Source organism: Pteronotus mesoamericanus, unplaced genomic scaffold (assembly GCF_021234165.1).
Source record: "Pteronotus mesoamericanus isolate MK-2021 breed Mesoamerican mustached bat unplaced genomic scaffold, CSHL_Meso_final contig_101, whole genome shotgun sequence".
NCBI classification, from domain to species: domain Eukaryota; kingdom Metazoa; phylum Chordata; class Mammalia; order Chiroptera; family Mormoopidae; genus Pteronotus; species Pteronotus mesoamericanus.
In genome coordinates this window covers 24,729,242-24,755,896 of record NW_026555001.1, presented here as the reverse complement: position 1 = coordinate 24,755,896, position 26,655 = coordinate 24,729,242, and positions in this window count along the sequence as shown.

The window sequence follows — 26,655 nt, the reverse complement described above, 5'->3', positions numbered from 1 at the left end:
TCATGCACTTCTAATAGTTCCCATGAAATGTCAGTCTGTTCAGGAAAAGTAAGCTGGCAGGAAATAGATTTCCACAGCCTACAGAACCGCCACGCCATGGACCCAATGACATGTCATACAGAACTTCTCTCAATAAGTGATAAAGGACTCTAAAGGCTATCCATGATTTTGCCCACCACACTTTCACCCAAAATTGAACATGGAGGTCTATTTTTACCAAAACCTTTGTACCATAGTGACAAAATTAAATTCTAAATTATATTGTTTGAACCAAATGAGACTTCAAATTGCAATTGATTAAATCCATTTCATTATCAATCAAAACCATTCACTTGCCTGTAAAATTTTCTACTTTTTCTCTTTCATGCTCCAATTCTTAAACACACACACACACACACACACACACACACACACACTTCATAAACTTTAATGGGTTTTATACTGGAAAGAAAAGCCGAAACCATGTAAAAATGCAAAATTTGATTTTAGAGAACAAATTCAATATTAATAATTTATTTTTGTTTTAAAACTCAATTTTTATGTCGTTAAATCTTAACATTCCTATGCAATTGTCCTGGTTCCCTGAGTAGCCCTGGTCATTCTGACCTTTGAGCGGTAGCGTGGCATGTTGCTTAGGGATGAAGACTTAAAGAGCTGTAGCTCCTGAGCTAAATTCCAATTCTATTTCTTATAAGCTGTATGACTCTGTGATGTCATTTAACCTCTCTGCGTGAATAGTATTTTTAGTGTATAGCCAATGAATTGGTTGTAAAGATTAAATGAGTTTATAGGTGTAAAGTTCATTAAACTGTGTCTGGGCCATAGTTAGACAACATTAGTCCATGCTCTTATTAGCATCACCTGTACGTTTTCTTGGGAATTTTACATTGTTTTCTGAACTTACCGTTTTGTACTTTTCATAGGTTTAATTGCTACACTTTTTTTTACAGATATTGTAAGGAAGGGAGGAACAACAATGCAGTCATGGATTATGGATCTTTCACAGTATTTGACATAGATTCAAACATAGTAAGTTCTAACTTGAAAAAAAAATGGCTTCAACAATGTACCACCACTCAATGACACCTGCTAAACTAGATAATTTGTTCAGTTTGGCTGACATATATGTATATGAGAGTTTGTATAGAGATGTTTTAAAAACATAGTGAGAACCCCAAAATGGAAGGACAGAGAAGTCTAACAGATGAAAATCAAAAAACTATTTTAGCAATCTAGCATATGAGAACTAAGTTTAGTTGTGTACACCTAGGCATCCAAAACAAAAGGAAAGTAACAGTAGCTTTTCTCCTTGTATCATTTAAACAAACAGTGATATTAATTCTTGACAGGGAGACAAAATTGTTATTTACTTATTGATTTTACATTCTGAAGGAAAATCTATCTCATGGAAAAAAAATCAGGGAAGAAACCAGGTATTATTTTACTTTAATTTTACAAAATACTGTGAATTATTTATTATATGTTTACATATTTATATTTCAATAAAAGGCCAAAGAATAATATGGGTTTGTAACTTAGAGAATACATATTTATGGGATTTTAATATACATATTTGTGTACTTGGCTCTTTGCTGGTGTAACTTGGTTTAGGCTTAGAATGTTGAGAACACAGAAAGAAGAAAAGAGCCTTCAATTCTTCTACTTCAACATCAGTATTCTCAGGTCTAAATGTGGCAAGATCTGAATAACAGCTAATACAAGATCTAGCTCTCTAACAACACTTCTCATGCTGTGGATTGAAGAGGAATTTACAGTTTCTGATGTGATAGCAAAATAGATGTTCTATAACAAAACCTATACAACCTGTATTGATTGCCAATGGACACCCTTGAATAGGCCCTGAGTATTCCCCCCACAAACAATGCAAGTCCATGTAAGTAACTGGCACATCAAGGGCTATAAAGAAAAATAACTTGTCTGGGAAGCCAGCTTTTCATCTGCCCTTTTATTCTAAATGATAGCTTTGCTGGGTAGAGCAATCTTGGTTGTGGGTCCCTGCCTTTCATGATTTTAAACATTTCTTGCCAATCCCTTCTAGCCTGCAAAGTTTCATTTGAGAAATAAGCTGACAGTCTTATAAGGACTCCCCTGTAGTTAATTAACTGCTTTTCTCTTGGTGATTTTAAGATTCTCTATCTTTAACCTTTGACATTTTAGTTATGATGTTTCTTGGTGTAGGTCTCTTTGAGTCCCTCTTGTTTGAGGTCCTCTGTGCTTTCTGGACTTGCATGTCTATTTCCTTCACCAAATTAAGGGAGTTTTCTTTCATTATTTTTTTTTTTAAATTTCCAATTTCATGCTCTTTCTCTTCTCCTTCTGGCACCCCTATGATGTGAATGTTGGTACATTTGAAGTTGTCCCAGAGGCTTCTTACACTACTACCCTCATTTTTTTTATTGGATTCTTTTTTCCTCTAATTGTTCTGATTGGTTGTTTTTTATTTCCTTATTTTCCATATTATTGATTTGATTCTTGGCTTCATCTACTCTATTGTTGTTTCTCTGCAAATTGTTCTTTACTTCAATTAGTGTATCTTTCATTTTTGACTGGATCTTTTTTATATTGTTGAGCTCCTCACTAAGTTCCTTGAGCATCCTTATAACCAGTGTTTTGAATTCTGCATCTGATTGCTTGTTTGCATTTTGTTTAGTTCTTTTTCTGCAGTTTGATCTGTTCCTTTATTTGGGCTGTATTTATTTGTCGTCTCATTTTGGCAGTCTCCTTATGGTTGTTTCCATTTATAAGGTAGAGCTGCTATGACTCCCTGTCTTGGTAGCATGACTATCAATGTAAAAGGTTTCCTGTAGGGTCCAGTGGCACAGCCTCCCCTATAATCCACTCTGGGTACTCAAGGTGTACCCTTCATATGGGCTGAGTACACCCTCCTCTTGTAGTTGAGCCTTGATTGCTGTTGGCAGGTCAATGGGAGGGATTTACCCAGGCTTGTCAGAGGCAAGGACTGGCCATGACTCCTGATCCCCAACCTCTGCCCTCCATGGAGGATTAGCTGTGCAGGAGCAGGGTGGTAGTTCTCATGTGTGGCCTCTAGCTGTCTACTGGGTTCCCAGACGCTGGGATTTCTGTGGTGGTATAGGCCAGGGTCAACCACCACTTGTGTCCTGTCTGGGGCAACCCAGCATGAGCTATCCAGCAATCTGCAGATGGCTGCTACTAGTGCTGTGCTTAAAGGCTCCCAGGCAAAGCCAAACTATTATTCAAAGCTGGTTGTTGCCAGTGCTGGGCCTGAGACCATTTAGCCAGAGGTACAGGGGCGGGCGGGGGGGGGGGGGGGGGGGGGGCTCTCTGAACCCAGCTGTTGCTTGTTTGAGAGGATTTAGGAGGATGTAAAGCCTGTGCTGAGACCAGCCATTCATATGGAAAAGCCACTGTTAACAGCATGGGCGGCCCGGTAAATTGGGTGGATGGAGCCTCAGGGATTCCTCAGGAGTTTATCATCACCAAACCATTATTATATGAAATGTCAAAGGGACTTATTTAAGAAAAAGAAGATGATAACTATGAACAATAAAATGGCAACAAGCACATACCTATCAACAACTGAATAAAAAAAAAACTAAGCAAACAGGAAGAACAGAGACAGAATCATGGATACAGAGAGCATTTAATGGGTGTCAGAGGGGAGGGGGGTTGGGGGAACGGGTGAAGGCGTGAGGGGATTAAAAAGTACAAATTGGTAGTCCCAGAATAGCCATGGGGATGTAAAGTACAACATAGGAAATGGAGTAGCCAAGGAACCTATGTGTATGGCCCATGGACATGAACAAAGGTGAGGGCATTGACTGAGGGAGTAGGGGTACTGGGTGGAGAAGGGGCAAAGGGGGAAAACTGGGACAACTGTAACAGCATATTAATAAATTATAATTTAAAAAAAGAAAAACTAAAGTAAAGTAACAACAGCACCAAAACAGGGTTCAGAGTAGGAAAGCAAGGGTTCTCGTAGTGGCTTTCCACAAACAAACGTGAACAACCCCACAACTCTTAGCTGCTTGATCTGTGGGGAGGTGTTTGGGAAAGATTAAATGAGCTAATAGGTTTATACCCCTATCCCTGGCTCAATATCTGGCTCTCTCAGGCAAAAATATAGTTATTTCCTCTTGTTCCTAGTTTCTTATTATTTATTTTGAATTTCAAGTATTGCTTACTAGAGAGAAGTCTGTAGAGTATCATTCAGGATGCCCTGATATTAAGACTTTGTTTGTGCTTTTATTGCTTATGCAAATAGCGGGAGTTTTCAATCCTGGAAACCTGCAGAGCTAACACTCAGCTGAATGGAAGTAAAGCTTGATTGCGGGCCAGCATGTTTTATGCAGACACTTGAGAAGTAAACTGCCTGTATCCCTGCGCCACTTGGTTTCCAAAGAGAGAAGGAACTGGAAAACGGGAGAGCCTCAAATTGTAGTCATGAGCAATAGAATTGATTTTTTTTTTTTAAATGCACCAACAGAACGTCTTCATAGTCTCTCAGAGTAAATAAGAGGGCATTTAATCAGGATTGACCCCAGGGCTGTCAGGGAACCTAAACGCCATGGTTGACGGGAAATCAATATCAACTAGAAAGAAGAGATGGTGGCACTAGCTAAGCCACTGCTTACACATTCTCTGATCATGAGGCGCTGGGTTTTATTTGCAGAGTGGGATGTGCATGGTTATCCAGAGGCATGGCCATTTGCATTTGGTAGCAAATCCAAGAAATAGCCTGGCTCTCCACTTTGAAAGTTCATATGTTTATTCCGTGGTCTACTTACAAAGAGCTAGTTAATGTCCTTAGTCCCATTAAGCATTATTTTGTTCAGCTCTCACTCATTCTCTCTACCTGTTAACAGTAATGGCTAAGCTTAGGAATGAGTGTGTAGCCTCGAAGGGTCCTGCAGGGGACTATGGAGGGGACCCAATATCCACCCATCACCGTGATCAAAAGCTGAGTTCCACACATGTGTTGTTCTGTAATGACCAGAGAGGTCATGTCTGTCCAGATGATTTTTCATACAGGGTTTAGGATTTTGTTTTTTTAGAAACTCTAAAAAAAAGGCAGGAGCTACAGAATTCCTGTCATATCCCGTGGCCAATGTCATGCTGAGAACGTTGTCTTGGGAGCATCCTCTAGTTGGGGTTAATATGAGCCATGGCTTAGCTTTCAGCTTCCGTGATCCTGACATTCAATGTGAGTTTAAACAGACAGACCCTAGTTTGATGTCAGGTTGATCTTTAATAACATATTGAGGTAGTAGAGAAAAATTTCCCAACAGTTTTATATACTTAAAGAGCAATTATAAGCTTTGAGTGCTTAGAGAGTTCATACGCTCTACTGAGAGCAATCCCTTCCCAGAGCAAGTGCTTGGGAATAAAATTTCTGCATCAGAGGATTTCTTGGAAAACAGGGGATAGACCGTATTGAACTCCCTTTACTATGACCCAGTGTTACACAGTAAAATGTATATATTTTAATAACTATTACAGTAAAAATATACATTTAATATATATGGCAGTAAAATAAACATATTAAATATATATTTTAATATTTTGATATGTTACATATATTTTAATATGTTAATCTATTTAACTTACATAGGGTGGGGCAAAAGTAGGTTTACAGATGTGAGTACATAAAGCACAGAGCTTATTCTTGTATTATTATTTTCCATACAAACAGCTGTAAACCTACTTTTCCCTCACCCAGTATGTATGTATGCACCTCTTGTGTGGTTTTAGTAAAGGGTTAGGTTGTAATACTTGATTAGAAAAATAAACAAATGCACATGAATTTTCATGATCTGATGGTGAAATAATCATAGAGAGGCTGTTCACTTGTGCTACAGTGAATAGGAAAACCTGGGGTTATAAGTCAGAAACCTGGGTTTTAATCTCAGCTCTTTCATTAGCTGTGTAACTCCAGGATTTTGCTTAATCTCTCTGAGTTGCGGTTTCTACAGTGTAGATACTGTATTTTTTTTTTTTATCACAAAGGTTGTTTTAAGGACAACTCAATGTATGTAAAGTCTTCTGTGAATTGTGGTTAATTTTACTAATTTACAGTATCATCAGTAATCCTCTCATAATAGTTTATCTGTATGTGACAAAAACACATTTTTAAAAATGAGTGCCATTTTAAGGTACAAAGCAACATTTCCTTGGCTTCTGAAATAAAAAGCTTGAAGTTGATGGCACTTACTTTTTAAGACTAATGCTGACAGAAAAATTCAGTTTTCTTTCCCAACGCCATCTATAGAAATTCTTAGTTTAAAAAAAACCCCAACAAACTGGTGCATAAATATTCAGTGAATACTTTTTAAAAGCTACACAAATTGTCTTCCTAAAGTATAAATACACATGAGAAGAGAAAATCATCTACCCACAGGATTGCTGCCTTTGTGTTCCCTAACAACAAGATCCTATCAGGAAGCATAATGAGGATATGCATTTGCATAGCGCCTGGTTAAGTAGCCTCAGACTGAGTGGAAATTGTGCCTTGCACCAACGTCCTTGGCTTGACGATACAGAAAACAATTTCAAAAATTTGCTCTTCATGTAGCTGGACCAGCTTCCTTTCCCATTTTTGGGAACAGGCTATTTCCAATGTTCATTGTGTTGACTTGCAGTAATCAAAGTACACATCAAAAGCTGGAGTTTGGGTTTTGCTTCCTGTTGCTGACTACAGAGGTTAACAGATGTATTTTTTTCTATTCTTCAAAGAAAATTGGTACAATTTTTCCTAGAATATGTTTAGTAATTTTACCAATTATGAAGTGCTTTTTTTTTTTTTTTTTTTTTTTCAAATAAAGACATTTGAACAATTTGAGGCTGGCTATTGTTGAAAGTGCCCTGAACCAGATAAACTGGCCATTGGAAATCAGCAACATTTTGTAGCTATTTTTAGGAAAAACAAAACAAAAATACCAACTATTAACTGCTCAGAGTGGATTTCCTTCTCTTTATACACAAGCTGGTAGCTTCCCTTAATTATATTATGAAGACTTTTATTAAACGATTGTCACTTTTGTGGTTAACAATCACTATGCTGCAAGGTAGGAGCATTTGGAATTTTACTGTTCAAGGCAATTATATTTCATCCTTCTGCAATGGTGGCGATAGCTTGCCGACTCTTTTATCTTTTGGCCTTTAAAAAAATAATGTATGATTAATATCATTCTTTTATATAAGCTGACCTTAAAATTAAACTCATTTTGAGATCAACATGCTTGTCATTTACACTTGTCTTTAAGACAATGGCAGTGATATTCAAGTGGAAACTAGGGATTCTGTGTCAACCAGCCCTGGGCCTGAGTCTCAGGCCTGCTCCTTCTGTCTAGGAAAACTTGGCTAAGTCACATTGACGCTTTGTACTTTTTTCTTCCCCTGTAACATAGACAAAAATGCTTTGGTTTAAATTATAATAAGATAGTTGATGTTAAGTCTTGGTGAGAAAAATTTGCTCAATATGACAATTCTCATTACCCAATTTCCCAGTAGGTGAAAATTATATATATCTTACTTCTACTAGAATTTAACTGGAACCAATCTTTTAATATTTTAGTGAGTTTAAAACTGCCAAAGTGCCACTTGGAAATTCACTCAACAATTTAGTAACAACAACAGGAATATATTTCATACTAAGAGACTATTTGTATTAAAGCCAAAGTGTTAGCTATGATATACTAATTAGGAGATTGTGTTAGACATAAGAACCTAGCACAGAAAAACTTCTGATTATTAGAGATTCAGAGAATTAATTAGAGGTGTTAGTTCATATTCCTTAATAGATGGTTAGATTTCCATTCTGAGTCTGTGTGGAACCAAGAATGTGCACTTCTAACAAGTTTTCTAGATGATTTGGGTCCAGATGGTCAACAGACCAAATTCTGAAAAACACTCAAATATGTCATAGGTAATTTCAAACTAAACACAAGGTGGCACTAAAACACACATTGACATTCATTTGAAATGAAAAAGAATCCTTGAATTTAGTAAATAACATTTATTAAGTCACCATTCTCAAAACAGGCACTCATCCAAGTGTAATCAATGATGAAGAGATATCTAAGAATCCATGCCAACTGTTTTCTGCCTGGGAATACAGAAGAGTAAAAAATAACTTTTTAGATGTGTTTTTACTGTTGATTATAAAATTGTCACATAGAGTAATGGCATTTTGCCCCATTTTAATAGCATGTGTTAATTTTACTTGCTCTAATAAAGAGGACAATGTCATTCTAGTAAGAGGGGGAGGCATTTTCTTACATCTATCAGTGTATTACTATAAACTGTCTCTTCCTAATGTGAATGGTCTTTATTGAATACAGAAACTCAAATTTTGAACACACCCACTTTGTAGAGTTTAAGTATATTGATGAATTTAATCCTCACATGTTGCTCAAACACCAAAAATATTATGTTTGGGTTCTTCCTTCTTAAATGAACACCCTTCAGTTCTTTATTTGTCCTACAACTTGTAGAAGCCCAACATTTTGGTTTCATTCTTTCCAGATTTCTCTGACAGAGACATTTAGACCCAGTTTACTGCCAAGGAAACCAATCAATTAATTGATCATCGTCCTGCCAGACCCAGGCAATGCAATGACATTCAAGGAGCCTTTCCCTACGGGAAGCTAAGGTATTAGGAGTTTAAAGGATTTGACTGGGCCTGTGTCAACTCCATATTCTGCTTTCTCAAGTGCACAGTCAGATGTATGGCTTGCAGAATGGGGGCATCATTCTGTTTTATAAAAATTTGAGTCAGCCTAATACCAGCTGGAAATTTTTCTTATAATTGTACATTCAATAACAGTTAATACAGGGCATTAAGAACTATAAAATTAGGTATTAACATCATGATTAAATTTCATGAGAGAAAAAGAAATGAAGATAACATTATCATAATTACATCTTATTAAATGGAGTTTTTAAATTCTAATTGAAGGAGGTTTATCAGATGAGGACATTAGGGAAGGGAATATTCCTTCTAGTCCTAACACCCTAGGGTCTGTTTTACAAGATGTGATATACTTTAAATAAATGCATGTCTCAAACTACCGAAATTCTTCTTCAGGCCTCTACCTTCTAGATTAACAAACTATCTAGATTCTTAGATATGATGGCAAAATAAGTAAGTTAACCTCAAAAATCATTTTACTGTTTAAGGAACTCATTTTTTTCTGGAATCCATCACTCATTCACTCAGCCGAAGTATCATGTCTTCTTTTGGATGCTGCATATAAAACATGAGACATACTTTGTCCTTTCTATCAGTTTAAATTGGCTATATGAATGGTCTGATCATCAAATAAGTAATTCTGTGTCAATGACTTACTTAGAAGTCAGTCTCAAATATCCTCAGATTTTAGAGGATAGGAATTCAGTAGAGTTTTTAAGAGACTGGACCCCAGAATTGACTGCCAATTTAAATACGTCTCTACCACCTACTAGCTGTGTGACTTTGGAAATTTTCACTGTTGAGCCTCATTATCTTTATTTGTAAAACAGGAATTAAAGAAATACCTGCTTGATAGGATTATGGGAGAACCGAATTCACTAATATATCTAAATTGCTTTAAATAGTGCCTGGAAATGGTTATGCCGTTTGGACAAGGCTAACCTTACCTATAAAAGCTTTTTAAAAACCTTCAGAAAAGCAAACACATAAGCAGTCTTAAATGATGAAGGGGCATTTACCAGGAAGCAAAAGGGTCCAAGTGCTCTAAAATGTGCAAAAACATGGGAAAAGCCACACATTTGTATGGAGCAAGTGTAACAAAGAGAGTGAATTGTGTGAGCAGTCAGAAAGGAAGGTTAAAAGAGGAACGCTGAAAAGCCTGAGTTTGCACATCAAAAATGCAACTTTGAAGGAGGAATCAATCACCCTTTCCCTTATTTCTGGAACAAAATGAGCTTCTTGGAGAGGATGGCTGGAGGAAGGCATTACCATACATGGTTTTCCCGTTAGCCAAGTGCTGGAAGACACTGACAACTGCCGTATCTTTCCTGTGTTCTAGGAAATTGTTCTGGTTGCACTCTGGAGGATGGGTTGGAGGGCAAGAGGCTGGTGGCGGGGAGACACATTTACAATCTCTTAAAATTATCTGGGTGAAAGGTAGTGGGAGCCTGACCTCAGCCAGTGAACAAAGGCATAGCGAGAATAGGACAGGTGTGAGAGGTAATTTGGATGAATAATAAACAGAGTTTTTAAAAAATATTAACCAGGTATAAAAGGAAGGGAAAGGAGAGAATCCCAGGCGGTACCTGAGTTTTGGGGTGGAGATGAGTAATGAAATGTGTATGTGAGAAGTCAGGACATAACGACTTTTGGAAGACATGAGGTGAGGTTTTATAAGTCAAAATCATGGAACAGCTGGACAAATAGTAAGACCAAAGTTTACTGAATATGTTTTTCTAAGAGTTCTCAATATATAACATTTCCTATAGTAGATGTTCTAAGGTGGGTCTGAACATACATCTTAACATAATGTTAGCTTGAACTGTATGATTCAAGTAGTACCTTTAAGACTATTTACCAGGAAACAGCTGAACACATGGTCTATACTAGTGATAGAAAAACGCCAAAATCAATTTAAATGATCTTTAAAAAATTTAATTGATGAATAGGCTTGAGTTTGCTCATTTAGAGATACTGGATTTTGGAATTATATAGAATTAACTTTTATCATCATTTGTAAGAGAAAAAAGTACAGAATTTCAACCATCTCAGATCTATAAATTTTAAAGAAATCTATTTCAAAGATAATTAAATGAGCTATACATTACTCTTTAAGGTTTTGAGATGAGGAATTATAGTAGTTTTGTTCTTCAATTGCTATTTTTTCAGTTCATTCAACCCTTTAAAGGTGCTGTGATTTTATAGTTTTCCATGAAGATGCAATTAAGCACAAGATCATTAAAACCGTCCTTGTGAACCTTCCAGAGGGAGAGCTGCTTTCAAACAACTGAATGTTCATAATGTTGATCTGATGAACAGCAAGGATTTGTTCATGTTTCTTTAGTTCTACACGTAATTGAAAAAATAAATATCACCTCCAATCAATCCCGTTTCCTCTTGGAGGTAACGTCTTTATGGTCATATACTTGTTTCCCTTTCTCGCAGACACTGAAAAGCCCTGAGGTTTTATACACAATGTCGTGGCTTTGGTTGGAAAATGAGCGTCCTGATCATTGTATTAAGACTCATCTATGTCCGTCTGGGTGACAGCAGGGTGTGCTAGGAGGTGGCGAGACTGAGGAGTGTGCTGGGAAAGAAATCTAATGGGAAAAGCCCGCTCTGTCTCAGAGAGCCTGGTCCTGAGAACTGAGATCAGAATGAAAGGATTGGTTTTCTCTTGATGATTGTTCCAGATGTGCATCCTGGAGGTAAACTGGCAGTATAGTCTCTGAGAAATGTTGGTCAATCATCAGTAACACAATGACAGTCTCTGGTGGAATGAGCGGAACAACATATGACATAAAATAGGTTAGAAGAGTGCTCTGTCCTTCAGAAGAGAGCGTGTCTAAGCTCTGGCTCATGGAGCGATTGTATAACACTCTGCAAGTCTGGGTGCTCTGGGGCTCGCACGGCTCGGTGGCTTCACCTTTGACACTTACTAGCTGTGTTATATTGGGTAACTGACATAGCCCTTCTGGGCCTCAGTCTCCTCATCTGTAACATGGGTATAATAATAGTGCCACATTTAGAAGGTTGTTGTGAATGTTAAATTAATTTGCCCATGAATAACATGAAGAATGGCACCTGGCACACAGTAAACCCTCCATAAATTTACAGTTATTTGTTATTATTGCACACACTGAGTCTTTGGGCCTTTTGGTTACAAAGGAAATAGGCAGCCTTTCTCTTGGAAAGAGGGACTGGAGTTATAGTGCAGGTGGCACTGTGTACTCGTGGCACTCGAAGGGTAAGGAACTGACAATACTCCCGGCAGCCAAAGCTGGAAGAAATCAGTACAAGAACAGCGCATTTGACCCAATCATGGGGATGGCTGTCTTTAATCATGCACAGCGCAGTCCCTCGTTATTTTCTAAAAATAATTCGTGGCTTGCGTTTGGGGAGCAGCCCATGTTCTGTTCTTTCCAACGGGCTGTAGACCCAGCACTAGCATTTCAAGTTGAAAGTAGAGAAATACAACCCGGTGCCTCTCGTAACAGTCTAGTAGCAGTTAACGCACAACCTGGAGTCCCAGGTTCCTGCACTGCCGCCTTTTCTCATCTTAAATGGGGTTGCCTGATAAAATACAAAATGTCAGGTTAAGCCTGAACTTTAGGTAAGCACCAATAATTTTTAGTATAAGCATATCCCAAATAGTACATGAGGCACACACTAAAATGATAAATAAATAAATAGTTCTGAAGACCAACTATAACTGGGCAGCCTGAATTTTCATTTGTTAAATACGGCAACCCTAAGCAGTCACTATCATGGAGTGAAAAAAACATTGTATCAGAAATTGAAAGACCATTTTGGTATCCAAGACTACTAATAGTTCTTTGGACATGTTCAGATAAGCATCTTATGCCTGAGCAGCAATTTTTGCACCTGATGTTGGTTAAGAGATGGTTGAGAGATGACCTTCCAGTGCCTTTTTAGCCTTCATGCTGAAGATGTAAAAGTATTGCTTGGATTTTGGATTAGGTATTTTTAACATATGATTCCAATATTCCTACTGATAGTTAATATTTAGTGTGCCTCATCTATAGACTTTATATTTTACTTTATATTTTATCTATAATTCTGAAAACAAGGCACCTTTTAAAAATGTGCAAACTGAAGTTCTGATAGTAACTGGGTTGGCCAGAACTGTACAGCTAATAAACTGGGAAGTCAGAATTCAATCTCTCTTCTTTCAAGTCCTTACTACTTTTGTCACTCTTAATATCCTTGAGCTACCCTTGAGTTCCCTTCCACTACTTAAAATGAGTTGTTAGTAGAGGATAATAAAGTAGATAAAGGTAAAATTAGATACTACACATTACTTAAAAATGCTTGTTGAAATGTAATTATAAATTTTCACTGGAGGAGACAATAATGAAAGGCATTTTTATCTTTTTTCCCTATTATTATAGCTGCGATTCTACTTTTAAAATTGGGCTTCAAGGTTTCTAGGGAAGGAGATTGGTGTCAGAGTTTCCAATAAAACTTGATTGTGTGATCAATGACCTGTTCATACACTGATATATAGATCCAATAATTTTAAAAGTACATTTAGCCTTCATTTCACTGTACATATTATATAGACTTTATTTGAAATTTTGCAAAAGTGCTACCCAATCATTCTTTATACTTAAGTTGCAGAGGAAAGCTGTAAGTTTCACTAAAGCATGACACTTTCAAGCAAATATTCACTATATATTTTTTCTTTCACTTTTTTCCTTGAACACTTAACAGATCAGTAGGCAAGATATTATACAGACAGAGTATTTTGGTTTAATGAGATTGTTTGAGAAGCACATTGATGTCTGACCTCATAAATGAGGAATTAGGCAATGACAAAAAGTAGCATTTGGTTTTCAATTAAGAGCAGAAGACAGCAGCCTGCAGGGGGCGCCACGCAGCTTCAACAGCCAGCAGGGATCTGGCCGTGCACGGGGGATGCCGTAAACACCACGAGCAAGAAAAAACAGCGTGACTCTGGTCAGGCCTTGAGTGGGGTGAAGCCTCTGAGTACAGTTTGCTTTCCAGTGGAAAAAGCCTAAGGAGGGAACCATCTGTGGGAGAGGAGGTGTCTTAAAGAAAAAAAAGAACTTTCCTTTCCCTAATTGATCAGAGTCTCCTCACTCTGATGAGTAATGGGCTCACAGACAGCTGTGCCTGTAGGTTTATCCTGCAAAGGCAAGTGAGATTCAGAACACCTTTGGAGGAGTGAGTAAGTGCCACAAGACTAAAAAGCCCAATAGGATGTGTCCCCAAGTATTCGGACTGGCCCACCGGCTAGGGAGGCCCTGCGGGCTGGCCATTCCACGCCCCAAACCAGGAACAGCCTGTGCCAGCCTTCAGGCCAGATCTGCCCGCTGTCTGCTCTCCCAGGGCCCATGAGCTAAGAACACTTTTTCCGTGTTTTTATACCCAAGGACGATCAAAATAAAAATTAGATGAAATGCAAAATCCACTGGCCCTAAATAAAGTTTTCTTGAAACCTAGCCACTCATTTATTTATCTAACTCTGGCTGCTTTTACACTGCAGCAGCAGAGCTGCGTAGGTACAACTTAGACAGCATGGCCTAGAGTAATTCGTTTTTGTTCTTTAGAGAAAAAAGTTTGAAACTTTTGCATTAAATATTAAATTAATGCTGTTTATGATAATTACATGAAACATATCCCTTGCTATGATCACTTTTCTGTTTTTCAGGCATTCACAGTAATACTGGGATGGTGAATGAAGAGAGAGAAAAGTAGTGAAATCAACAGCCTACACAATGACTTGTATTTATGTCAATAGTGAGGTAGTTGCGTGATGGACAAAGAGAACTAAATAATGGTTTAGTTGTGGGATAAATAAGGAGAGGGAAGTCTCCCAGCTTAGAAGACTGGGCTAACAAAGAATCTATCTCCGATACTCCAAAAGAGCAGGTTGTCTCAATAGCTGTAATCAGATCTGGGGTGGAACTTGGTCATTTCTAATTATGTTCACTCCACTCCCTTCAGGCGGGCAGGAGAGAAGCCTGGCTTGCAAGACCTTATTGCTGCCTCCATATTTTTCTTTCCTTTGTCAATCATTCCCTCCTCCCTCAAGGTTGTGTAAGCGTGGTCCTCACCTCACATCAGTTACAGCCCGTGCTCCGATGCCTGCCTGGTGTTACTGACGTCTTCCTCCCATGATGATGCCATAGATGGCTATTGGCCACAGCGGGCACATATGTTGGAGAATTTACCTTTGCTTTTCTGTTATTTCTGTGGGGCCAGGTAAGTGATGTGATCTGAAGCGTGGCACTGATTATATAACAGACAACACTCAAAAAATGTCTGAAATGCATTTTATTTTTAGGGTTTTTTTTTTTCTTTTTGCCAATATTGTCTCTCTTGCAACAATTTTAAGACGTATTAAAACCCTGTGTTATAGAGGATGAAATTGAGTAAGAATTCAGAAGGTCCTACGGGTAGTAAGTACTGCGGCCTGCATACAGAACCTCCGACTCTAGAACCCCAGACCGCAACCATCCTGGCCATAGTTATGTTTTTGGACCTACTTCGTACTCCAGCCATGTACCCTGATAGGGGAAACGCTAGTGAACTTGGATTTTCTGTCTGGCACAAAGGTTCCTTCCTCCCACTCCCCTCCTTCTTTAATGGCCCCAACAGAACCCAAGGAGGGAGATGATGCAATAGCTGAGACAGGGAAGCTATGTGGAGATGGACCCCTGAGGCTCATGTGTCCCCAGACCTTGTCCTGGTTTGTCCATGGGGAAGTTATGGGTCAAGTCCAGAAGACAGTGTTCTAGGAGAGGCCATCACACTCTCGAAGGCTCTGGTCAGCCACAGGTCCACCAGGGCTTGAACCTGGACCTTGGTTATAACCAATGCCACTGCCACTGTCCTAGGAAGTAACAGTCACCTCACTGAACACGAAGCAAATAGGCGCTTTGCGCTTCTGTTTGGCAGGATTCCACCCTGAACTGTGTGTTTCAGCTGGAGAATGTGTATAATAATGAGCTCAGTCCTGTTTTTCTCTAGGACACATCGGTCGTGTCCTGAGGGCAAATGGGTTATTTTTCCTCAATTTCCCATTAAAATGCAGAGAGCTCTACCTCTGTCTGCATGCATGTTTCTGCCTACAGAGGAAAGGGGAGACTGTGTTATGTTTTGCAAACTGACATCTTGATATTCCCTTGCTCCTTCTTGGCACAGACCCTTACAAATGGCTTCAAATACTACAAATTTAATCTAAGCAAAAGTGCCACTTCCTCTCCCTGTAGAATTCAAATGTCTCTGTCTTATTCTGCTATCCATGATGTCACATAAATATATGAATGAAAGAAATGTTTTTTATTCTGTCTGAGCTCATTGCCTTGACTTCTGTAGATGTTGGGCACTGTGATTTCACCTGTACTCCAGGCTGAGGTTAGGCTGTGTCTTCGAATGTCCTCTATAAGGTTCCATCCTTCACATTTATTGAAGAATCCACTCTTCCCATGTTTGTACTCTGTACAGTTGTTTCATTTTGAGAAAACTCCTGTTTCCCATTATCTTGGCATTTTTGGTGAACATCAGTTGTTCATTTACACGTTGGATGATTTCTGGATTCCATTTTTGTCTATTGGGATATATTTATACATATACTGATGCCAATGATAGACTGTTTTGTGTACTGTAACTTTATCGTTTGTCTCCAAATTTGGTAGTTCATGCTCTATGAATTTGTTTTTATCATTTAAATTGTTTTGTCTCTTCGAGACCATTTACATTTCTCTACAAATTTTAGATTAATTTGTCAGTTCCCTCAAGGAAAGCATGCTGAGATTTTGATAGGGACTGCATGGGATCTATAGATTTGGGGAGAATTGTCATCTTAGCAATATTTTGTCTTCCAATCCAGGTACATGGTAATCTCCCAATTAATTTTTCTTATCGATTTTTTGAAGTTAAATTTTCTCCTATGTATTTTTTTAAAAACAATATCTGAGAGTTTTTGAACTTCACATATGGATTGTTGGTTACTAGTATATAGAATACAGGTGATTTTTGTATTTTGATGTTGTGTTTTGCCACCTTGTAACTTTACTTCCTGGTTTTAGTATCTACTTTTGTAGATTTTACAGGATTGATTTTTCTGTGAACTATAATTTTGTCTGCAAATAATATAATTTTACCTCCTGTCTACATATTTTTATTTCTTAATATATTTTCCTTGTCTCATTGCACTGGCCAGTACTTCCATTACTGTGCTGAATAGAAGTTGTAAAAGTGGTTACTTTTGCCTTCCTAGAATTTTTTTTTTCTACTTTTAAAAATTACCTTAATTATAGTTTGCATTTAATATTATTCTGTATTAGTTTCAGGTGTACAGCATAGTGGTTAGACAGTCATATGCTTTACATAGTGGTCCCCATGGTATTTCCAGGACCCACCTGGCACCACACAGTTATTGCAATATTATTGACGGCATTTCTTGTGCTGTACGTCATATGCCCTCCTAACATTCAATCTATTATCACTTAGGATCAGAGCATTTCAAGGTTTTTCATAGATGCCCGTTGTCAGTTTGAGGAATTTGGCTTCTGCCGCGTATATAGTGTATATACCCCTCAGACACTGAGCTTCTCCCCGACACACACCCTGATAGTCACACCCCCTGAGGCAGTAGAGGATGGCGGCTCAGACCTGAGTAATGGCCCCAAGGCCTGGGCCTCTGGCAGTCTAATGAGAACCTCTTGACCTAAGCTATGGTTTAGCTCCCAAACCTGAAGGTGAAACAATGCCCTGGTTACTTCCCATAGAGACTGGACATAGGGAGCCTGGAAAAGACCTCAGAAATCTCTCCAAGACTGAAGAAATGATGTGCTATGCTTACTCACCTCTGACCTCCCAGCACAACCCCGAACCCATAACCCATGTTGTCTTATAATTTTGCCCTATGTAACCTACATCTCTGCACTGGCTAATTCAATGTTAAGGTTTTTTCTCTTTCTACAATGCAGACTTCTGTGGTGCATTTCTGTGGGCTGGTGCCCATAGGCAGGCAGACTCAAGGAGAAGCCATTGTGGTTCTGCTAAGAAGAGTTTCAGCAAGTGTTTTTCTTCACCTAATGACATTATAATGTATATTACCCTTTATTTACATAGTAATCTATATTGATTTTTAGCTCTTAAATCATCTTCTCATTCCTGTGATAAACCCTCTTTGATCATGCTACACTATTCTTTTTATATACTGCTGTTCTATAATATATAAAAATCATTTCAAAGGATTTTCATGTTTATGTTATTGAAGAATATTGTCTGTAGCTTTTATAATAAAACTTTATCAATAAAGTAAGTTGACACATGCTCACTTCTTCCTCTCCTGTGTAAAATTTTTTATGCAGGGTTGGTATTATTTCTTCCTCTAATGTTTGATAAAATTCCATCAATTGTGTCTAGAAACTTCTTATTGGAAATATATTTAAATATATTTACTAAAACAACTAAATCATTTTCATGAGTTGATATAGGTCTATTCATATTTTCTGCTTGTTGAATCACGTTACTTGTGACGATGCATATACCTAGTTCACCTCCGTGGTCTTCCTCTGTGTGCCTTCTACACACATTGGTTCCCCCGGCACCTTTGGTTTCCATGGGGACCATTTTCATTTGTTCCTCCTCAGTGCAGGAACTGCTGCTCCTGAGGTATAGATCCCTACCTGCTCGCTAAGCTTCATCACCTTCAATTTTCACTGACATCTTCAGAGCAAAATGGACAAAACTTAACTCACTATTTTCTTTTCTAAATCAACTTATCTCCCTGTATTACTTAATTAAAGGAAACCATTTTCCCATCATCCTCCAAAGCCAGAAATCAGAGTGGTGATTTAAACTTTTGTTCTTTCTCGTTAAACCATCACCAAGTCCACTGAGTTCTCTCTTCTCAGTACATCTCTGATCCCAAATTCCTCTTCATCCTGAGGACTCATGTCTACCTCAGGTTCACCTTTCAGTTGTACCATTTAAATTGTTTTTTCTGGTTATTTTAACTTGCTTTCTTTTCTGCATAAGTTTGCTTTCTACAGAGCTATTAGTCACCTTTCAAAAAATATGTACTCTGAAATTTACTTCTTTGGGAAAAGCCTTCAGTGGTTTCCTATGAGCTATGCACAAATGTGAGATCTCCTCTGGAGCACACACAGGGAAGTGAAGCTGGGCTGGACCTGTCTGTTTAGCCACATTTCTCCTCCTTCCCTACACGCTTTGCGCTATTAACAATTGAAGTATATTCCTGCCTTGATGTTACACTTTCCACGCCTCTTTGTTTTTGCCAACACTCTTCATTATTTCTAGAATGCCCTCCCTCTTCTGCCTGCTTTGTAAATTCTCATTCCTCATATCTAATCTTTAATGTATCCACCACTGCAATATCTTTTTCTGCAACCCAGAAAGGATTATCACATCTTCTGTGCACTTTATATCTCTTTGAATATAGGTATTTGCTATGCAGAAATTACTTATGTGACTTTCTCAGTACATCATAGAGTCCCTGAGGATAGAATCTGTCTTACTCTATCTGCCTCCTGATCACAGCATGTAGTGTCTGACCCAGAACTGATTTCAGTAAGTGTTTCATCAACGCCCAAAACTCAGATAAAACCTGAAATCCCTTCCTTCCGTATGTTGATCTTAAACTGTGTTCGGGGGTAAGATGACTCGTGGTGTATCTTCTTGTGGAACTTATCATTTTGTTGCAGCAACACATATAATTCACATTAGTTCGAAATATCTTAGAGAAAAACATAAGTGGGCCTGGATGATATCTCGTGCACCATATTTTAAGAGAAATACTCCTGTAGTCCCATTTTCTCTTTTGCTACAGATAAGCAATCTTAATTATGTTATTCATGGTGTCTTCAGATATCTAATAGCCTGTTTCATAGAAGAGGAGTTTGGGTTTGTTCTAAAAAATCAAATGATGTCCAGGGCTGGTGTTTCGAATTGAGGAAACATAGACTTACTCAGGATTTTTAAATGATCTCATCTAAATACATTGGGAATCGGCTCCCTCAGAAAGCCCCGAGGTGTTCCACAGCGTCTGAGTGAGCACCTACCTGTCAGGAACGTAGGAGAATGGAGGCATCAGACAGGTCACTGAAGGACAGTGCCAATCATAAAGCAATCTAAGATTAAAAGGCACCTTAAAGACATCAAATGAATTTTTCCAAGGAAACACATCTTTGCAATGACTAAGTGACAAAGAATTTGTGGATGTAACTACTATTCATGACAGTGCCCACTGGACCATTGGAGGTGCCTTTTTTTCTCTGTAGGCACAGATACTTCAGGGCCACCGTGAACCTGAAAATCTTGTTCAAGCCAGGGCTATTCAATCATTTTAAGTGAAGCTCTTTCTGCTGTGAGATGTAATGTAACAGCCAGATCGAACAGAACCTAATCTTATTACAAGAAACACGTATATTTTGTTGTTATAAAAGTACATCATTGGAATTCAATTACACACCAATCTCAGGTGTGTTTATGCTAGATTAGCTCAATTTATTTTCGTCATATTGGCACCTTGGATTTACACCATTAATTATTATCTTAAATATGAAAAACCTAGTGTCCTGATGGCTAAGCGTGAGCTGAAACATCCATTAGAAATCCTTACTTCCCAACATTTATTATATCTATTCTCCTGTTTGATGATGCTTTATATAATATGATGTTGAATGTGAGACAATTGATTGCTCAGTCTTTTTATACAACATGAGTTCACTAAAATCACTCAAGATTCAAACTAGTATCTTTTCTTTGTTGGCCAAAGTTTATTGATGCAATTCAGGGTTTACCTCTTTGGGGAGGCTTTCCCGAGTCATCTTGGAATGACTTGTTCGCCTTCCCTGAGAACCCCGAAGTACTACTACACTTAAAAAATTAACAAACATTATTTTGAAGAGGAGCCCCTCTAGGGTCAAGTCACAGCATCACCTCGCCATGGAGATGAAGGCTCTGCCATGAAAGAAATTATGACAATATCCAGAAGAAGTTGTCAGGCCCAGCCAACATGTGGTGCCAGGAGTCAGCTGCAAATGCATGGGGCAGGAGTCTGACAGTGCCAGGTGAAGGGGAACATACAGTTAGATCAGGGAGATACCCTCCACATATGAATTAGCGTGGGGACACAGTATTTAGCACCCCAGCAAGACCCTAGGCCCACGGACTGCTGAGATGACTTGGAAGGTGAGGAAAGCCATGGTCAAAAACAAGTTGCGTAGAAAGGGCAGAACCAGGAAGAAGCAGATTGTTAGAAATTGCCCTCCCTGACAAAATCTGATGCTGGTCCATCAGCAGTGAAATACTGTGACCCTGGAGAGGAAGGAGAAAAACCAGATGATCCTCGATTGTATCAGCTGACTTCCTGGAGACAAGTTCCAGGCTGCAGTCAGAAAAAAAACAAAAAGACCCCAGGAGTCTGAGTTGAGGGGAGGGGGGAAAGAGAGAGAGAGAGAGAGAGAGAGAGCAGAATCTGGAGTGGCTATGAAACTAGATTTGTGGAGCAGAGCACTGAAGAAACTGGGAGCTGCAGAGGGGCTCCAGAGATTGGTGAAGGATCCCCCCGTTTGTAGTTAGGCTCCTGTTGCACACAGGAAATAACACCAAGAAAGAGTCAAGCAGACAGCTCTAGAAACAGGAGATGAGAGGGAGGACATAGGAATCTATTTCTGTGAGGTCTGAACAGTATTTGTTTTGTGGTATATTATTTGCAGTTGAAGGCATATATTGTAAATCTGAGAACAATCCTTATTCATTCCCTGTAAAAATTCTGTCCTCCCACATTTTTAGTATTTTCTCCTCACTCCATCATCCTAATTGAAGGCACACTTCACAGCTTTAGGCAGACATAAAAAATAAGGTAGGCGTTAAGGTCATCCGGATATGCTTATGCTCAGATGGAGTTGGTACACTGGGCTGCTTTCTCAGCAAATAGTTCTTTGTTTCTCTAGACCATAATTTTTCATTGCATTAAAATTTCTTAACAGTAGTTAATCTGCTGAAATATTACCTTAGAGAGAAATGAGAAATCGAAAGTTAATTCAATTTCAATAGTACATTTTATTTTTCTATCAAGTACATTTTATAGTAGATGATACTTTATTTTTCTTTTTGTTTAAACAGCAGCCTGTCAGCTTTAAAACCCTTTATTCTTGTAATTTATTTGAAATTTAACTATCCCATGAGATGGAAAAATTAAATTATTGAATTTTATTGCATGTGCCTGTTACCTATAAATCAGACTTTTGTGTAACAATCACATTCTGAATAATAAAGTTTGATGTTCATGTTTTGTAATATTAAAATCATTCTAAATCACTTATTTTTTTAACTTTTTTTAAAAAAAAATAAAAGATTTTATTTATTTATTTTTAGACAGAGGGGAAGGGAGGGAGAAAGAGAGGAAGAGGAACATCAATTGTAGTTGCCTTTCACTTGTCCCCTAATGTGGACCTGGCCTGCAGCCCAGGCAGGTTGCCTGACTGGGAATCAAACCAGCAACCTTTGGGTTTGCAGGCCGGTATTTAATCCACTGAGCCACACCAGCCAGGGCTAACTCACTGTTTTAATAATATATTGAAATTTTTCAAAATTATTTTGTTTTTCTCCTATTGCAAAAGTAGCACTCACTTGTTATGGCGTAGGATTTAGGAGCATAAAGTCCAGAGTCAGATCTCCTTGTAAAACACCTCACTCTATTACCTCCTCCTATTTTTCCTCAATAACTGTGTGCCTACTGTTCCTCATCAAAGAAATAAATAAATACTAGTATCTAACTTACAGAGTTGTTTGAGAATTACATTGTGTAATACTTGTAAAGGACTTAGAATTTGTATGCACATTTTAAAACATTTAATAAGTACTGTTTTTATTATTTTTATTCATATTATAAAATCTAGCAAATATGGATTTAAAATTGCTCTATTCATGCTAAATAGAGATAATTATTGGTAAAATCATGTTATTTCAAGTTGTTCTCTGTGAATATTTAAGTATGTTCTATAATTTAAAATTTATAAATATTATTGGAATAGGCACTCCACTCTTCTAACCTAAAAGCATAGAGACATCCATTGTTATTTCTTTAGAAAAAAATAGAAGTAGAATTTATGAGCATATGCATATATCAGCTCTGTGGTTTTCTATTATAGCAGCCGAACGGACTAAGGCAGGGTGCGCGGATGTTCTTTGTAATACTCTTAATCTTACACACTCGGTAAATTTCAAATTATTTCCAAGTAACCACTTAAAAATAATCATGACATAAATTACAGAAAGGCAATTACTAAAAGCAGAAAGGATTAAATTAGAAAATAATGGTACTATAAATAATCCTAAGGACAACGTGAGTGAAAACAAACTACAATTAAACAACAAACAAACCTACGTTGTTGGGCAAATGTTGAGTTTAAAATCAGCAGCAACTCTAGAGGGCATCAATGCACATGTCCCTAGATACTCTAATAATCTTTGATTGTCACCTAGATACTCTAATAATCTTTCATTGTCCAATAATCTTTCTTTGCTGGAACAATGGCTATACATATTTCAAATTCTTGATTTCATACACCTCATTCTGTGAACATTAGCACCGATGGCCCACATACTGTAGTAATACTAATCTATCAATTTTCTGACCTAATTGAGACATTCATTCCTTTACTTATTACTAGTTCATTTTGTATTTCTTGACTTGTCACTTCTCTCTCATGTCATTACTTGTCTTCTCCCTCCACTTGGAATCCAGGCTCAATCCCTTTCAGGCTCAACCTTCTTGATTCTTTCTCTCACCAAAGCCACAACTAGACCTAAAACCAGTGATCTCTTTCATCTGTGTGCATATAACTTCATATTTATAGCCAAAGATTTCAAATCATTATTCAACAAAACCAGGTAAACTTCTTATACCTCCAGGCCTCTCTCTATTCTGCCTCCCAAGACAATCAGTTAACTTTCACTTTTAAATCTTCAGCAACATTTCCCCATATTAGATGATTTCACTTTCTAATTTGTAGAGAAAACAGTTATGACCACATCAAAATGTTTTCTTGTTACCACAGCAATTCCAGTTGCCTACCCACACGGGCACATACACACCCTACATTCCCCTGTGACAGGTGACATGGTCTCTATCTGATCTGTCACCTTGAAGTTCAGGCCCCATCTCCTCAGTTTAACAAAACTGACCCTTATTGAGCAGCCTGGAAACTGCCTCCAGTTAGTAAGTTGGGAAATTGTGGGGTTCAGCTCACTGGCTTCCTTTGCTTAGGGATCATAGTCTTACAATTAGACATTGTCTATTGTGCAATGTCTGAAAATAGTTGTTTTGTATATCTTACTCTGTTTTCTAGCTGTTTATGGTGGGTTGACATTCCTGCAACAGGTAATCCTTCCTGGGCAGAAGCGGCGACCCTCCTGCCAAATCTTTAAATGCTGGGGTGCTCTAGAGCTATGTACTGAGACTTCTTTTTATTTTCTTTTTACTTTTTCCCCTAAATGATCTTATGCAGCTCATTCGCTTCAAGGATTATTTCTATACTGATGACTCAAGTGTATGTTTCAAGAGCCCAGACTTTTCTCTCAGCTCCACTGTATTTAACTGCCTACTTGACATCGTACCTATTAGCTCTTTCAAAATTATTCTGACCAGAACACAACTATCGATTCTTTAGCTGGCAGTAAACTGAACCGTCGTTCACACAGATATTCAGGCCCACACGTGGAGAGCCATTTTGGACTCCGCCCTTTCTTTAATTCCCACACCAATCCACCAGTACATTCTGAAGTTTCTGTCTCCAAAATACATATTCCTTTTGACCATTTTCACTGCTATCGACTTACATAGTTAGAGCCGACAAAATTAATCATGTAATGCTGCTCCTCTCCTTAAAACCCTCTTTAAAAACACAGTGGAATGAAATCTTTCACCAAGGTCCCTCAAGCCCTCTGTGATCACGTAATTCTGTTCTTTTGTTCCCCTGCTCACTAGGATCTAGCCGTGCCGACCTACTTTCTGTCCCTTGAATTCATAATGTTGCTCCCACCTCAGGGACTTCACCCTTATTTTTCATCTCCTTCAAACTTTCTTCTAGATTTCACCATGAAAACATATAGGAGACTATGTATGTATAAAATCTTCCCTTTGTGGAGGTTTAAAGAAATCATACCTGCCACTTTGTATAACAATACCAGTTTCTCTATTTTTAGTGCATTTATCAGTGCTTCATTTTATGTTCATTTGTGTATTTATTTTCTCTTTTTTTCAACCAGAATGAAAATTCATCAAGTGTTGAGACTCAATTTATTTTAAAAATCAATAAATTATCAGAGCTTACAAGATGCCTGGTGCATAGTAGAAACTAAGTTCATACTTATTGAATACATGAATACATAAATGATTATCGTTTATTCTAAAGTATATGGATGCATAAAGCATTTTGATACAAATAGAACTGCCTATGATGGAGGTAAGAGATGTGTCAGAAATTTTCTGTTGATATACAAACTAATTTTAAAAAAAGATGTTATTTTGACTTTTGATTAGAACATAGCCAGGAAAAGAAAAGGCCTTGTTTCTCTCAGACTTGTACCAAAGAGAGAATATTATTCATGATATTATCGTATTTAAAATGTAAAGAAACCTAAAAATAGAGTATTTATTCACCTCCTATTATTTATTGCTCTACAGCATAATGGTAAAGAATAAAGAATACAACCTGTGGGGTGTTTATGAAAGAATATTTTATTTACATCTATTACACAGTAATCTCAAATTGTAACAATTTGAGAAGTGAGCAAAGTCAGTATTTACAACACTTACTTGTAGAACCTACATAATTTTTATTAACTTGCCATTAGTTAATAGTCATCGTTAAGATTGTCATTAGTTTTGTTTGTATTGCACTGTTTCTTATTCTCACATTCACGTTTCTTTAATCAACTGAACAGTTCTTTATTTATGTAAAATACAGTGAGGCCCTCAGTGAAATGGGAAGAGTCCATGTCTGACTATTTTATGGTTTTGATATGTTTCTTGACCTTCCTAATGTAAATGATTATGAAGTGACAACTCCAAATGCCATGTATAAGCATTAAATGAGGTAACCAAGTCACACTGATGCTTAGCTTTACAACGAAATTCTTTGTCAAACAGTATGGGGAGAGTAGGAGTTACCTTCGGAAACTTAGAAGAATTAATTTTTTTCACAATTGCACAATTTCAACTATTGATATCATATAAGTTGAACGCAACCTATTATAGCAGAAGAACAGAGACTTTGAAGTTAGGAGAGAAAATAGGAATAAAAATGGGGATTTTTTGAATCTTCAGAATATAATCAAGTTGTGTTTTTTTGAGCTTCAGCTTTTGTATCAGTAAAGGGTGATTTTGTATCTTGTGGCTCCGAAGATAAAAATGCAGCAATGAAAAGTAATCAGTGCAATAGACAGACCATGTGTCACAGAACTGTACACATGAAACCTGTATAATTTTATCTACCAATGTCCCCCCAACAAATGTAACGTAAAACTTTAAGAAAAAAAGGAAAGCAATCAGAAGAAAGATTAACATAATTAAATAATCCATAAAGTTGTGTCTTTATTATGTTATTATTATTATCCATCAAAATTTAAAATGCCTACCTGTAATACTGTTGTGTGAAAAACAGACAAGCACATGCTATTGGGTACATGGTACAACTCTAGCAAAATAAAATGTTTTTTGTGAAACTAGTAAGGGTTGGAAGTGTTATAGCAAAAAGCATCACAGGCTAGAAAATTTTATTTTTCTTGCTTAAATATTTTTTTTCCTTGCACTACTACTGCTAAAGGTAGTCATCTTGGGGCATTCTGAAAATATTTATTCAGCAAATATTTATTGAATATTTATTGTCCAGGAATATTTATTATGTCTATTTTCTTTTTTATTTGTTTATGTGATC